General features: G+C 39.0%; 1 protein-coding gene across 2 annotated transcripts in view; it reads left to right on the forward strand.

Moving 5' to 3' along the window:
• LOC123320442 overlaps positions 1 to 15,663 on the forward strand; it is an 84,853-nt gene that overhangs the window by 22,770 nt on the left and 46,420 nt on the right. The gene's annotated exons all lie outside the window — the stretch shown is intronic.

Here is a 15,663-nt window from a genome sequence, read left to right on the forward strand (position 1 = left end):
ATTAAATGTATTTATTTTTGCTGTGAAAGAAAATTGACTCATAAAATGCACTAGCTAGAGGATACTTAATGTTGGTTATCTTCTTTGGCTAATGTTTGAATACGTTACATCAGTTCTAGATTTGATAAATATCAACCTAAAGATTAAATACATATGATGCAGTGGTGGAGAATCTCTCGAAGGAAATAACGGATAATTACAAGAATGTTAAATTCTTCAACAAAAATCATCTTGCATCAATGGAAGTAAAAAGAATTAAAGGAAGTTCCTAGTCAAGAGGAACTTTTGATCAAAAATTTCACATGAATAAACAGGACAGCTGGCTCTTATTTATGGTTGTATATTTTCAAAACTTTGATATAATAATAATAATTATGTATTCATTGGTATCTTAAGAAATTTACAATTCACAATTGGACAAGTCAAATGAAAAATAGAAGAATCAATTTTTGGGAACTTTTTATACGATGGCATTCATCGAAAATCCTGTAGTGAGTTTTTGCATTATTTCACCCAAACATATAATTCTCTAATGTCACCACTTTTTTCGGTCTCCCAGTTAGTCACCCTCTTCATTCATAATCTTTATGATTGTGGTAATATTCAGCTAAAATGTAAGTCTCTTAGATTTAGATGAAATTCACAATTGGACAAGTCAAATGAAAAATAGAAGAATCAATTTTTGGGAACTTTTTATACGATGGCATTCATCGAAAATCCTGTAGTGAGTTTTTGCATTATTTCACCCAAACATATAATTCTCTAATGTCACCACTTTTTTCGGTCTCCCAGTTAGTCACCCTCTTCATTCATAATCTTTATGATTGTGGTAATATTCAGCTAAAATGTAAGTCTCTTAGATTTAGATGAAACATTATATAAATTCACTTACATTGAATATGCTCGCTACCGTCTGACGTATTGAGGATTTCAGAATATCAGGGTAACTCTTTGAATGAACGGACCTGAATTCTGAATAGCACTTTCTGAAAACCTGTCTTCTCTTTCTTCAATCACTTTCCACATTTTCGTAATTTAAATTTATATAAGTTGTGGCAACGGCGTTATGACATCAACGACATTTCATGAGTGCCAACCTTACAAAAGCGAAAATTATTTCATGGCCAACCGAGTGCTAAAATAAATGTGAATGGAGTATATATACAATAGAAAAAACAAACTAAAACAAGAAGCAATTCAATTCAGATCAATTCTGAAAGCATTGAATTATGGAGCAAAAAGCATTACCCATCGAAATTGCTTCCAACCTTGTTTTGAATTCGGCCCTTGGTAGTCTTTGAACCAACAAGGCAACCTATTATAAATGGAATTAGCCGACTGTGTTCTGATGGCCACAGTCAGATGTAATCTATACTTATACACTACTGATTTCCTGTGTTGTACCCATGGATATCTGATTGCAAATCTCTCAAAATTATCATAGACATACATGAACATACATACATAATCATACATATTTACATACAAGTTTGGAAATACAAGAAAATATCAGTAATCTCCAAATTCTTGAATTTTTTTTTTTTTTTTTTGGTGTAGCAGGGGGAAAATCTGCAAGACAGACGAACCACCCTCATCTCCTGAGGGGGAACAGCGTGAGGTTTCTCACTCTCCTGAGCTCGAGACTCACTAAAAACCCTACTGCTTCTTGAATTTTGGTTCCGGGCATTTGCCTATAAACCGTTCATCTCTTGGTCGGTTTTCTTCTCGCACACTATCGTGCTGGGATTTATGTGTTTATCCTCTATTGGATTAACACTTTATTGAAATTTTCAATAAGTTTCTGTTGTTATTTTAATCTCTTTTTAATTGATCTCTTGGTCTCCTTCGGTAAATTCGCATTCTCCTTTTGTCTTCCTCTGGGTCGTAGTCCACAAGTCTCCTGAGTTCTTGATTCGGATGGTTTTTCGCTGTTTCGAATAATTTCTCTGCTTTTCTGTTCATGAATTCCGTTATGGTTTCCCATTTCAGGTCCTTATAAATCTGTCTATTCCTGACAAACCAAGGTGCATCTCTTGCACATCGTAGCAGCTTGTTTTCAGTGGCCTGAATTCTTTTGATATGGCTCTTTGCCGCGAAACCCCAGGCAACTGATCCATAAGTCAGTTGAGGCCTAGCAACGGCTTTGATTATCTTCAATTTTGTCTCTTTCGACATGTGGCTCCTTCTTCCTATCAGAGGATAGAGTCTATTCATCGCTGCTTTCGTTTTGTCGATTGCTTGTTTGATATGATTTTTCCAGGTAAGTCCTTTGTCAAGCGTTATTCCTAAATATTTGGCTTCATTTTTCCAGTCGATTTCTTCGCCGTCAACATCCAGTTTTGTTGTGGGTCGCAGTCTTCTCTTCTGTAGTAATATTGCTTGGCTCTTTTGTCCATTGAGCTTGATTTTCCACTTTATGCACCAGTCATTTGTTTCGTCAATCGACTCTTGTAGAACTCGTTCTATTATTTCAGGGTTTCGGTGTCGAGTTGCTATGCCTGTGTCGTCAGCATATAACGTTAGCATGGTTCTTGGATTTTTCGGAATATCGTGGATGTATATGTTGTAAAGAAGTGGCCCAAGTACTGATCCTTGGGGTACTCCAGCCTCTATATCTCTTGTTGAGGAGCATTCTCCTCCCACTTTTACGTAAAATCTTCTATTTTTGAGATAATTCCTGATCAACTTGCATATTTTGATCGAATATCCAGCACATCTCATCTTATATATTAATCCTTCATGCCATACTCTGTCGAATGCTCTGGCGACGTCTAGTAAAATAAGACCTGTAGCTTGTTTATTTTGAAATCCCTCTGTTATGTACTCTGTGAGCCTTAATAATTGTTGTTCTGTTGAATGCTCTCTTCTGAATCCGAACTGTTCTGGTGGTATTAGTTCCAGATTTTCGGTTTCCTCATTTAGCCTCGTGGCGATAATTCTTTCTACTACTTTTCCTAACGCCGAAAGTAGACTTAGACCGATAGTAGTTTTGTGGAAACTTCTTCTCTTTGAATGGTTTATTGAATACTATGACTTCTGCTGTTTTCCATTTTTCTGGGTAGTGTTCTGTCCCCATAATTCCATTCGCGATATTTGTTAGAGCGGCTATACCTTTTCTAGGAAATTTCTTTAACATAACATTCGTTATTTTATCGCTTCCGGGAGCTTTCCTCTTCTTCAAACTTCTAATTATTTCCCTGATTTCATTTGGCGATGTTGGCTTGTCTATTTCAGCAGTCGCTGGTAATTCATCCATTTCTTCATCATTTTCTTCAACCAGTTCTTCCAAATCTTCATTATCGTCGTCTATCCTGTAATTTATTCTCGATTCTCGTTCGATCGAGTCCGCCAATGCATCTGCCTTATCAGTATTGGTATAAGCCATTCCCCTTTCTCCGTGTAGGGGTGGAATTTTAGTCTTTTCTCCTCGTAGGCTTTTTTGCATTCTCCATGCAGAATGATCGATTGTATTCAGTTCTTGAACCCTTTTGTTCCATCTGCTTGTTCTTAGATCTTTCAGAGCATTTTTCAGAACTTGGCTATGTCGGTTGAGGTTCCTTCTATTTAGATCATTTTTGTTCATCCTATATATTCTTCTAAGTCTTCGATTTTCTTGTATAAGATCTTTTACTTCTTTAGGCGTATCGCCATGCGGATGACTTGGTGCTGGTCTCTTCACTCTTCTCGTGCTTTTTTCGTAAGCTTTTAATATAATCTCTTCCAGTTTATCAACCGCACATTCCAAATCGTCTGGAGTGCTTATTGTTGGAATTTCTGTTATTTCCGATTGTATTAAATGGCTGTATTTAGTCCAATTGGTATATTCTCTTATTTCCAGCAGTTTTTCTCTTGGTTCTTCTCCAATTGTCAATTCCACGGGATTGTGGTTTGAGGTTCCATCTTCCAAAGTTTCAATCGAGAATTCTTGAGTTATATTTTTCAATATCGCGATATCTATTACATCTGGTATTCCTCTTCCAAAAGCAAGATATGTCGGTAGCTCTGGTCCAATAACTATGGCATTTTGTTTTTCGGCGAAATCCTTGAGTTTTTTGCCATTTCTATTCTCTGTTATGCTATTCCATAATGGGGATTCACAGTTGAAATCTCCGATGGAGATTTTCGGGTTTGATCCTTCCAACATGTTGTTTATCTCTTCTTCCAATAGATTGTTTTGTGGTGGCTTATACGCCGAGGTTATTTCGACTCTTTGCCGATTTAATTCGGCAAAAATCGTCACTTTTTCTGTTTTTCCTTGTGTTTCGTCGGATCTACTTTTAAAGTAGTGTTTCAGATCTGTTCTCACCAATATTGCTACTCCTCCTCCGGTGTTTGTAATTCTGTCACATCTATATGTTTCATAATTCATGAAATTCAATCTTCTGTTCCGGTTTATTCTTGTTTCCTGTAGGGCTATAATATCAGGTTGTCTTTCTGATATTATTTGTTCTATCTCGGCTTTCCGAGTGTTGATCCCGTTTATGTTCCACGAGATTATCTTGAGGGATTTCTTCCTAATATCCGTAAGGTCCATTAATTCAGTTTACTGAATAATGCTTGGAGTTTTTTCTCCATTTCCCTCTCAATATTCAACATTATCTTGTTGAAAATTTTTTCCGTGAAGATATCTAAATCATCGGCTGATTCAGATATCTTTTTCTTCTCCTGTTGGCTGTTCACAGCCTGTTTCATTGTAAGTTTTTTCTGTCCTTCTTTTTTCTGGACGGGTTTTGGAGTTTCCCTCTTCTTTTCCTGCTCTGTAGGTTGGGTCTTCGCTACTTCCTGAATTTTTTGTTCAGAAGTTGTTGTTTTTGTTACCTTCTTTTTCTGTTCAACTGATTTTCGGGAATTTTTCTTTCTGGTCACCAACTTGAACTCGCTACATCCTTTGTAGCTAGCTGGATGGCCCTCTTCTCCACATAAGACGCATGTGGCATTTCTCTCTTCACCTTTTCTGGTGAGAGTGCAGTCATTGCTGCTATGACTTCCTGAGCACTTCACGCATCTCCACGGGAAGGAGCATTTGTTTTGTGCATGTCCGTACCTTTGGCATCTAAAGCACTGGCTTGGACTTTCAGGCCTCTTTTTATGTTCAACCACAATACAGAGGTTGTAGAGTCGCTTCACTTCGAAGATTTCCTTTTTCTGGGTTTTAATCAGGTAGAGAGGTATTGCCTTCTTTGTCTTGTTCGATGTCATTCTGGATACCTCAGCGTCTGATATTCCCTGGAATATCAGGTCGTCCTTAATCAACGCAATATCAGCGTCGATTGGTAAATGCCTAATAACGGCATATATCTTCTTCTCCTCCTCCATTTGGTAGGTAAAAAATTCTTTACCATGCTGCTCGAAGAATGTAGTGATTTTTCCAAAATCATCTACGGTTGACGCGATGATTTTTATACTGTCTTTAACTGTAGTTGCACGGTTGTAATTTATCCTTTTTGTGTAGAGAGCTTTAGATATCTCTACCCAATCTGAGGTGCCCATCATCGTGATGGGTGGAATTTTATCTCTTTTAGGCACTTCCGTTGCCTTCTTGACAGTCTCCTCATCAGAAGAGGAGCTTTCTTTTCGCGCGCGTTTAGTTGGGGGCGCGTTTGGGGCCTTCGCGACCTGCGTTGAATCATTTTTCCTTGTTTCGGGTAGTGGAACAATTCCTATAAGGGAATTATTCTTGGAACCCGCTACCGGCTTTGTGATTGCGGCGTAAGTGGGAGATTTCGTCATATTATTGCGGGTCATTTCCTCCCTCAAGAGGCGCATCTCACCGACCAACTGTGACACAGTTTCAGTCAGTTTGACTATTTGAGCTTTCAACTGCCCATTTTCTTCTCTGAGCTTTACAAGCTCCTCGTGTTCGCCTTCGCTGAACTCTTCAGCATCGGTCGCTTCCATGTAGGAACCCTCATTATCTGAGGTTTCCGACATGGTTTTATAATCAAAAATCTCAAAATATCAAACAATTTGAAAATAATAAAATATTCAGAAATCTTCACTGAAATAGTCTAATATAAAACTATGGTATAAAGCCGAATGTTTTATACGCTATGATGAAAATCAGAAAAGGGATACGAAAAATGAGCTCACCTGATGTTTTCTGCAGTACCAACGAGAAAAAAAAAATTCTCTGGACACTTAGGATGAACACCAACTTTGAAAATTTTAACGAATTGAAATTCCGATAACAAATATAGAACCTACACAAACTTCACAGACGGAATCAAATATTCCGTAGCTTGGTTAGTGGGCACTTTCACCTCCGCTTTCTCTTTTACGGCACTGTGACACTTCGACTTTCTCGTCCGCTTTCTCTTTTATGGCACTAGGAGCACTGTAGCACGTCTTCTCTTGTCAAGCGAATGACTCGGAGAAATTCTTGAAAGATTCCTTACAACATTCTCTGTATCCAATACCAACTACCAATCTGATCGCACGTGTTTGCAACCTGAAAATATCATCTAGTCTAGCACAACTTCCCCAGATCAGGACACCATATTTTAGCCTAGACTCCACGAATGCGAGGTAAACAGTTTTCAAAACCTCACCGGAGAGATGATGCGATAAAAATGTTCTTGCTGAGAGTGGATACTAGTTCATCCACATGTGACACCCAGGTGAGCTCAGCGTCCAAACGTACAACAACGAATCTTATCCATTGCCCTATATTCCTTCAATGGCTTCGGTCTTCAGGCTCAAAATTAGTTGCTGTGTCTTTCCATCATTCATACGCAGTACACCACTCCAAAGCTGAAGCCCTGAGACCTGGCCTCATCAGAAATGCTGGACAACTAAGCCATATCAGATGATCCGTCTGCAATGGTAGTATCATCTACGATCAAGATTATTTCAGCATCAGGAATATAATCCAGAAAATCATTGATAGAATTAAAAAAAAAAAAAAGAGAGGTCCTAATCCTTGTGGTACTCCAATTTCTATTGGTCTCATTTCTGAATAAGTACCATCAACAAATAGTGTTTGATATCTACCACTCAGAAAAGAATGAAAAAGTCTCACAACATCCGACTTTATTCCGTACTTGCTCATTTTCATCAAAAGTTTGTCAAAAGCCTTCCAAAAATCGATAAATAAAGCAAGACAGGCCTCTCCACTCTCGAAGCAGTCTACCACAAAATCCCAGAGTCCATCACTGCCTTGGTTGTGGCTCATACTCTTCGTATAAACACATTGCTTACTCGGGGGTATACTTCAACAGCACTAACCTCATGAAAACTGAATTTTATCGTGTGGTACTGGTACACTTCTTCTGGCAGTATCTTCTTAACTCAATAGAGAATGCGGCAAACTCCTCAAAGTTTTTCCGCTAACGTAGAAAAATTATATAATCTTCATGAACATTTTTTTTATTTCGAGTTTGAGGAAAAGAAATATGAAATCCGACAGAAAGATACTCCATCTTGACAGCGAAATCAGTCGTGAAACTTCAAGTTCTCCCTATTTTCAATACAATAAATTTCAAATTGCTTTGTTGGAATTGATATCAGGCATAAATTAGAACTTAACACCTGCAAGCGTAGCGCGAAGAGTCCCTGAAGTAATTTATGTTTTCATTTGTAAGTTGCTTACTTAGGGTTGAGTCATTCGCAGTTTTTGGGCTGTAATTTTGTTGGTAGTGGTCTTTTATGGCACCTGATGACGCCACACAGCCGAAGTTTACGACAGTCTAGGGAATAGACCTACATTTATCCTTCTCTCATTCATGTTGCCTACTCCCTCTGGTATAACGTACGGACAAGGAGCGATCGCTTCATTTCAGAACAGCACCAAACCGAAAACAAGCAATCGAATGTTATCCAATCGGTAACAGTAAGCATCGCAATCCAATATAAAAATTTGAATATTTTTTTGGAAGATATAAACCTGAAAGGGAAACCAACAGTGTCTTCATTTTCCTTCGGGTTCATTCAAGAATTTTGCGAATAAAAATGAAAATAACTTTTTTTACGAATAATTCTAAACGATCATGTGAAATCATACTTAGTTACGATTGACTACGAAGTTTGCGAAGAACACAACTTTGAGCTAAAATTCTGTTTCTGGATTGAAGGTTTGATTATTTTTTTAATTTGAATCTGATATATTTCTGAAATCATTTTGTGTTTTTTTGTTATCACAAAGGAGTGAAATAATAATCCCCTATGAATTAGATGATAGTTATAATGTGTGGTAACGAGAGTAGAAAAAAGAAGAACGATCGCTGCTTGGAGACCACAGATTTTTTTAATCCCGATCATTTACTAGTAGACATTTTATTTTTTCAATTAATGTGTAAATTTTGATTCAAACTATAGTTTGTATAGTTAGTTAGAGTTGGCTGAATTTTCCAGCAGTGTTGACAGATTATTTGATTCCAAAATCGTCTAGACGCAGATTAATGCTGCTCCGTCTCCTTCATATTTGATGTTTACTTATACAATTATTTCATTTATTACGACATTAAAATTGACGGCTGTTTTTGAAATTTTCATTTAAAATCTCAATAATCTATATCTCAGAAACAAGGTGTCACAGACCGAAAGACCATGGAATCTTTGACTCATAAAATCATCCGAGGAAGAAGAATTTGTGGAACATTATTCTGAACCACACTGTTTATTTGGCGACAGTTTGAAACTTTATTTATCCTATGAATGGAGTTAGTTCTACGGAGAACACGTTAATTACATTAATTTTGGAAATGAGAAAGTAGGAGGATAAATTCAGAAATTACACACAAATGACGCCGCGCCCTATCGATGTCCTTTTGAACTTGATCGAACACCGGATAGTAGGATACCAACTACAGGAAAGCTGTAACTGCGGGGAAAAATTTGTTCGTTAAATTGAGGTAAGAAAATTGAAATAAACCAATTATTCTTCATTAATAATAATAATAATAATAATAATAATGTCTGGCCTGTCTGGCAGCTATCTAGTAGATGGCCTGCCCGGCAGCCATCGTAACGACGTAGACGGTGCAGCCAGCCACGCCTGCTGTCCGCAGTCCCATTCCTTTTTCCTCTCTCTTTCACATCCTTAATAGGGGTGCTCTTTCTGCTCTCATTTCTCTACCCCTCACCCAAACCGAGAAAGGGGAGAACAAACCCATGAAAATGGTGATAACGAGAAGCCTCGGAAACAAGTCGCTGCCTGGGGATCGTCAGGGCATGTCTGGAGCCGGCGCTGGACATGACAGCATGCGGGACGTCGGTGGCAGGATGTTGAGGAAGCGGACTCCTGCTGCAAAAGAAGCTACAGCTCCAAAGCAACAACAGCAACCAACGAGTCCAATTCAATCGCCGACTCGAACCGCTGAAGGTGCTGCGCAGGATATTCAGCCAGTGCTCACCCAAGCGGGGTTAGTTAGAAAGCGCATGAAGTGGACAACGTCCATGAATGAAACTATAGTGCGCATATATAACTCCATCACGGGACTAGGTCAGAACACGAACAACTATAGGAAAAGGCTCCATGAGGAATTCTGCAACGCCTACCCAAATCTCAATGTCACAGAACAACGAGTGGCAGACCAGTACCGCGTAATTCTGAGGAATGAACTAATACCAACGGCCCAAATAGACGCAATTAAACGAGAACTTCAGAGTCCGCCTGCAATAGAGAATAACAACAACATCTCTGATGAAATTCACATGCCTGGGCAACAACAGGCAGAAGAAACTGATACTGAAAGTCCATCTTGCAACGCAATTGAGCCTGAACACCAGGACGATAGGGAAGAGCTCCGCCGACAAATTGACTCTGACATGAGGAGATACTTTGCCGAACTGGAAGGAACAGATCCTCTTCATCGAGTAGCACCTCCACGGCTCAATACATCCAAGAAACTGTCACTTATAATCGACATCTTGAATAAGGACGTTTTACCTGAATACCTACAGAACGGAAGTTCATTGGAATATCTGCATCTAGTTTTTCACTGTGCAGCGCTAACGACAGCGAAAACCATAGGGGCAAAAATTCGCCGAACGAGCAATGATGGTCCAAAATTACACAAATTACACGCGCCAGCATGGCAGAAACGTCTTCAACACAAAACAGAAAGACTAAGAAGAGACATTGGACGACTGACGGAGTACTTGAACGGGAATCGAGGAAGAAAGGTTGTGAAAGCTGCCAAAGAGATCATGGATAGAAACAGGACACACACAGAACGAGAGACGAAGAATGCTTCAGCTCACCATTGCCTCGACACTCTGAAGCAAAAATTAAGTCTGTATGCAGAACGCCTGAGGAGATATAAAAGCAATTATAGCCGGAAAAGAGACAATAATTCATTCGAAAAGTCGGAAGAATCTTTCTACCGGTCACTCACATCTTCGGATGGAGAGAATGGAAAGTTACCACCAAAGGAAGCCATTGAACAATTCTGGACCGAACAATTATCAACGAAATCTCACTTCAATGGAGATACTGGATGGATTGAAGATGAAAAATCTGAAGCTATAAAATATGAGCCGATGCAGCATGACATGATCACAATTGAAGAAGTAAAATCAGCTATCAGAGGACTGCACAACTGGAAAGCACCTGGGCCTGATGGATTACAGAACTTCTGGATCAAGAAACTTTGGATCATGCATGACAAATTGACCTCCGCAATAAATGATGTCATTGAAAATCCTGAAAGAATGCCAGTATTCCTTACACATGGCACAACATTCTTGTTACCTAAAGACCAAAGGAATACAGAAGACCCATCCAAGTACCGACCAATCACATGTCTTCCAACGATGTACAAATTAATCACATCGTGCATTTCAAACCGAATTCACAACCATTGCGAAAGAAATAACATCATCGCCATGCAACAGAAAGGATGCACCAAAGACAGCCGAGGATGCAAAGAACAACTAATAATAGATTCAGTTATCTGCAATCAAGCGTTCTCCAAGCGAAGGAATCTTTACGCTGCGTACATAGACTACAAAAAAGCATTCGATTCTATACCTCACGAATGGCTCTTGACGATTTTGAAGATTTACAAGGTGGATCCCAATATTGTTAAGTTCCTGAAAAACGCCATGTCAACCTGGCGTACTAGTCTTCAAATGAAAGCAGCAGATTGCTCCATTACAACAGGACCTATTCCAATAAGACGCGGAATTTTCCAAGGAGACTCGCTGAGCCCTCTGTGGTTCTGCATGGCCCTGAATCCCTTGTCTCATAGATTGAATTCTACGGACTACGGATTTTCCATCAAAAGCGGCAGTAGAACTATGATGAAACTGAATCATCTCCTTTACATGGACGACTTGAAACTCTTCGCATCTACCAAAAAACAAATGCAACTGATGCTGAAAATGGTGGAAGGATTCTCGGAAGACATCAAAATGAAGTTTGGACTAGAAAAATGTCGACTGCTTAACATAACGAGAGGGAAAATAGAAGATGGTACGTTCAAACTCAGGGAAGGTGCAGAAATTGAAGCATTGAAGGAAGGAGACACATACAAGTATCTAGGCATAAAACAGGCAAGAAAAATCAATCAGACCCAGATGAAGAAAGAATTAACGGAGGAGTTCACTCGAAGATTGAGGAGGATAATGAGAACTGGTCTTAACAGCAAGAATCTGATAAAAGCGATTAACACCTACGCTTGCTCGGCGCTGAGCTATTCATTTGGTATTATCTCTTGGACGACCACCGATTTAGCAGCTTTACAGAGAAAAATAAGGACGATGCTGACTAAACACAATAAACATCACCCTAAAAGCTCAATAGAACGGACAGAGCTGCCACGACATCTTGGGGGTAGAGGAATTGTTGATTTGTCCAACCGGATGTCCCAGGAAATTGAAGGACTTCGAAAATATTTCTTGAGCAAGGCAGCTTCGTCAGAAGTCCATCGAGTAGTTTGTGTTGCTGATAGTTCTACACCATTAAAGCTACAACAGGATCACTTGGAAACCGTCGAACACTCTGCAGAAAGTAAAATGCAGAAACTGATTGGCAAACCTTTGCATGGGAGGCACCAGAACGAGGTCAACCATGATTACGTCGACATATCTGCGTCGAACTACTGGTTGACTTCCGGAAGGTTGTTTCCTGAGACAGAGGGCTTCATGCTCGCCATCCAGGATCAGGTGATTCCAACAAGAAATTACATGAAGTACATCGCCAAGGATGCCTCAGTGGCGGACGATAGCTGTCGTTATGGCTGTGCGACACATGAAACTATCCAGCACATCACCGGGGGATGTCAGAAGTTCGCGGGCACGGAGTACAAAAATAGACATGATGCTGTTGCCAAGATTCTTCACCAAGAATTGGCACTAAAACACCAACTTCTAACTTCGAAAAAGGTTCCTTATTACAAATACCATCCAGATGCTGTGCTGGAAAACGAACATCACAAGCTCTACTGGGATCGCACGGTTCTCACAGACCGAAAAATAACCCACAATAGACCAGACCTCATATTGCTCAATAAGGATGAGGACAGAGCACTATTCATCGACGTGGCAATTCCAAATAATACCAATCTTCTAGATAGGCACACTGAAAAAATTTCAAAATACAGAGATCTCGAGGAACAGACCAGAAGACAGTGGAAGCTGAAAGATATAAAGACCATCCCTATTGTCATTTCATCTACAGGCCTGATACCGAAGAAACTACTAGAGAACTTGAGGAAACTTCAGTTGGACGAAAATATCTATAGAGTCATGCAGAAGGCGGTACTGCTCGGAACGGCGAGAACTGTACGCAAGTACATGGGGAATGCAGAGGAACACCGTCTACTCCGACAGGAAGTGCGGGTGGAGCAGGAATCCAACCTACAGCAGGGAGGCGAGGAGCGACCCGGACCCGACCACCACCACGAGCCCGAAAACCTGGAAAGGGCTCCAACAGAGCTTAATCCTTTTGATATCTGAGATATCTGGGATAAGTGAATTTTCCTCTGGAGAGGAGTGTGAAAGCCGCAAGGCTAAAGTCATAATAATATATTTATTGATCCTCTGAGACATATAAACAAACATGTATAGGACAGGTCAAAAAACAAAAAGAAAACAGAAAAATTACTCGACTTGAAATACAAATGGTTGTCGATAATAATCAGCAACACTATAAAAACATTCCTTAATCAGTTTAGCCTTAACCTTCCTTTTAAATTCCTGGAGTTCGAGAGACTTAACACATTTTGGTAAATGATTAAATAATTTGATACACTGATATTTCTATCTAGTTGTTTTATGTTTGGGAATGTGGAATAGTTCCCCATTTCTAGTACTATAGCTGTGAAAGCTGGAAAGTTTTATGAAGTCCCTCTCATTCTCCTTAAAATACACCAGGCACTTAAAGATGTATACACACGCCACTGTTAGAATCCCACTCTCTACAAATGTCGGACGACAAGAGGTTCTGGGATGGATATTGAACATCATTCGCAAGATTCTTTTCTGAGTTAAGAATACCCTATCAACATCAGTGGAGTTTCCCCAGAGCATAATATTGTAGGAAAGATGGCTGTAAACAAGACTATAATATATGTTGACAATAGCGCTTATAGGAAGTGAGTTTTTGACCCTGCTTATTGCATAGTAAGAACTATTTAGTTTCTTACAAACGGAATCGACATGTGCAACCCATCTTAGATTGGAATCAATGTAAATACCAAGAAATTTTGAGTGCTGCGCCGACGAAATGATGTCATCCATATGACGTATAACTAGAACTCGCTCACGACCCCTCAGAATGAAATGAACACATTGTGTTTTCTCAATGTTTATTATGAGTGAATTTGAACGACACCACTCAACAAAGCATTTCACCAACTTACAACACAGTTCCTGAAGGTCATCAAAAGTACGAGCAGTTACCAACATAGAGGTATCGTCAGCAAACAAAAGTATTCTGATGAACTTGATTAGCGGAAGTAGATCTGAGAAATTAGATGAATTAGCCATCATCTTTCTCAGATAGTCAGGTAAGTCATTAATGAATAGTAGGAAAAGGAGTGGTCCCAGAACGGAACCTTGTGGGACTCCAAGGTTCAACTCTCGTTCGGTTGAAATGAAATCAGCCACCTTGACGGACATTGTTCGACCCTTAAGATAACTTGATAGCCAATCAAGAAACACACCTCTAAAACCCAAATTGTAGCACTTGTCAAGAAGAACTTGAAAAGAAAGACTGTCGAATGCCCTCGAGAGGTCAAAAAATAACCCGGTGACGAATTGGCCATCATCGAGATACTCATACACGAATTCAACAAAATAAAGTGCTCCTGACTGAGTTGAGCGACCTGATCGAAACCCATGCTGAGAGGTATCAAGTATATGGTATTTGTCCAAGTAGTTCATCATTCTATTGAACACAATTCGCTCAAAAACCTTAGAAAAAACACTTAGGATGGAAATTGGTCTGTAGTTTGCTACATCATATGCAGAGTTATTTTTGTAAATGGGAACGACTACAGCCCTTTTGAGAAGGTGAGGGAAAACGCCACAGCTTATAGAAAGATTAATCAGATGGACTAAATGTGGAGCAATATTCACACTAATCAGCTTCAAGATACGAGAAGAAATAGAATCAACTCCACTACTCATTTTGCTCTTAAGTGATTTTATAGTGTCCAATACTTCACACTCTACAACAGGATAGAAAAAAAAATTTGAATCGAGTATTTTGGATTGGGTACCGGGAAAAGAAGATAAATTTTTGTAAAAGGAGTTGAGTTTTCTCTCAGTTATGGTAGAAAAATAATCAACGAAGAACGTCGCAACATCTTCAGCCTTAGTGTACGAAACATCATCAATCAGAAGCTCAATAGGTCGTATTATTCTGTTGGATCTTCCAGTCATAGCATTCACCAAACTCCAAATAGTTTTGTTTTTATTTTCAGAATTTTGTATGAGTTGGTTATTATATCTTAATTTAGTATCCCTAATTAGTGTGCTGTAAGATTTTTTCGCTCGCTTATATAAATTATAGGTTGATTGGCATGACAAATTTTGATGTAACCAATGAAGGTTCTTGAGCTCTTTCTTGGCTGTGACAATCTCTGCATTAATCCACTTTTTGTTGTTGTTTTGGGAAAAATGTTTACATTCTGTCAGTGGGCAGCACACATTTATTTAGTACTCCAAATCAATCCAAAACCTTCAAATCACCAATTTCAGCTTTCAATTTTCTTTTTCAAATAGCGGATAATGAAAAAAATCAGTAGATTGTTTGAAAATCAGTGTAGGTACATGGCAACAGGCCTATTATTCTCTTGTGGATCGCAACTTTCCATAAACAACATACGACTCGTTAAGTTTTGCATAATTTTGCATTCTTTGTTTTTTTTTTTGAAATAATAGTAAAAAAGTATGGGGAGTTGAACCCCCTTTCACTCTGAAGCCACTCAAGTTGAATCTGTAAATGGTAGCAACTCATTTTTGGCGTGATGATATCATGCCCAAATAGGTAACGATAATAGTAGAGTGATGGTGAGATGAACATTTTGAGTACAGAAATGTCTGCCTAATCCATGGAGAGTCAAATATAGGAGGCAACAGAGACTTGACTATAAGTTCGTTTATCAGGAAAAACATTGAAAGAAAACAATTTCCAATGACCAACGATTGTCTTTGTCAAGGTTTCCATCATCAGATATATCAGCGTATGAAATACATACTTTTTATTTCAGAGTCACT

The sequence above is a fragment of the Coccinella septempunctata genome, chromosome 1 (genome assembly GCF_907165205.1).
Source record: "Coccinella septempunctata chromosome 1, icCocSept1.1, whole genome shotgun sequence".
Taxonomy (NCBI): Eukaryota; Metazoa; Arthropoda; class Insecta; order Coleoptera; family Coccinellidae; genus Coccinella; species Coccinella septempunctata.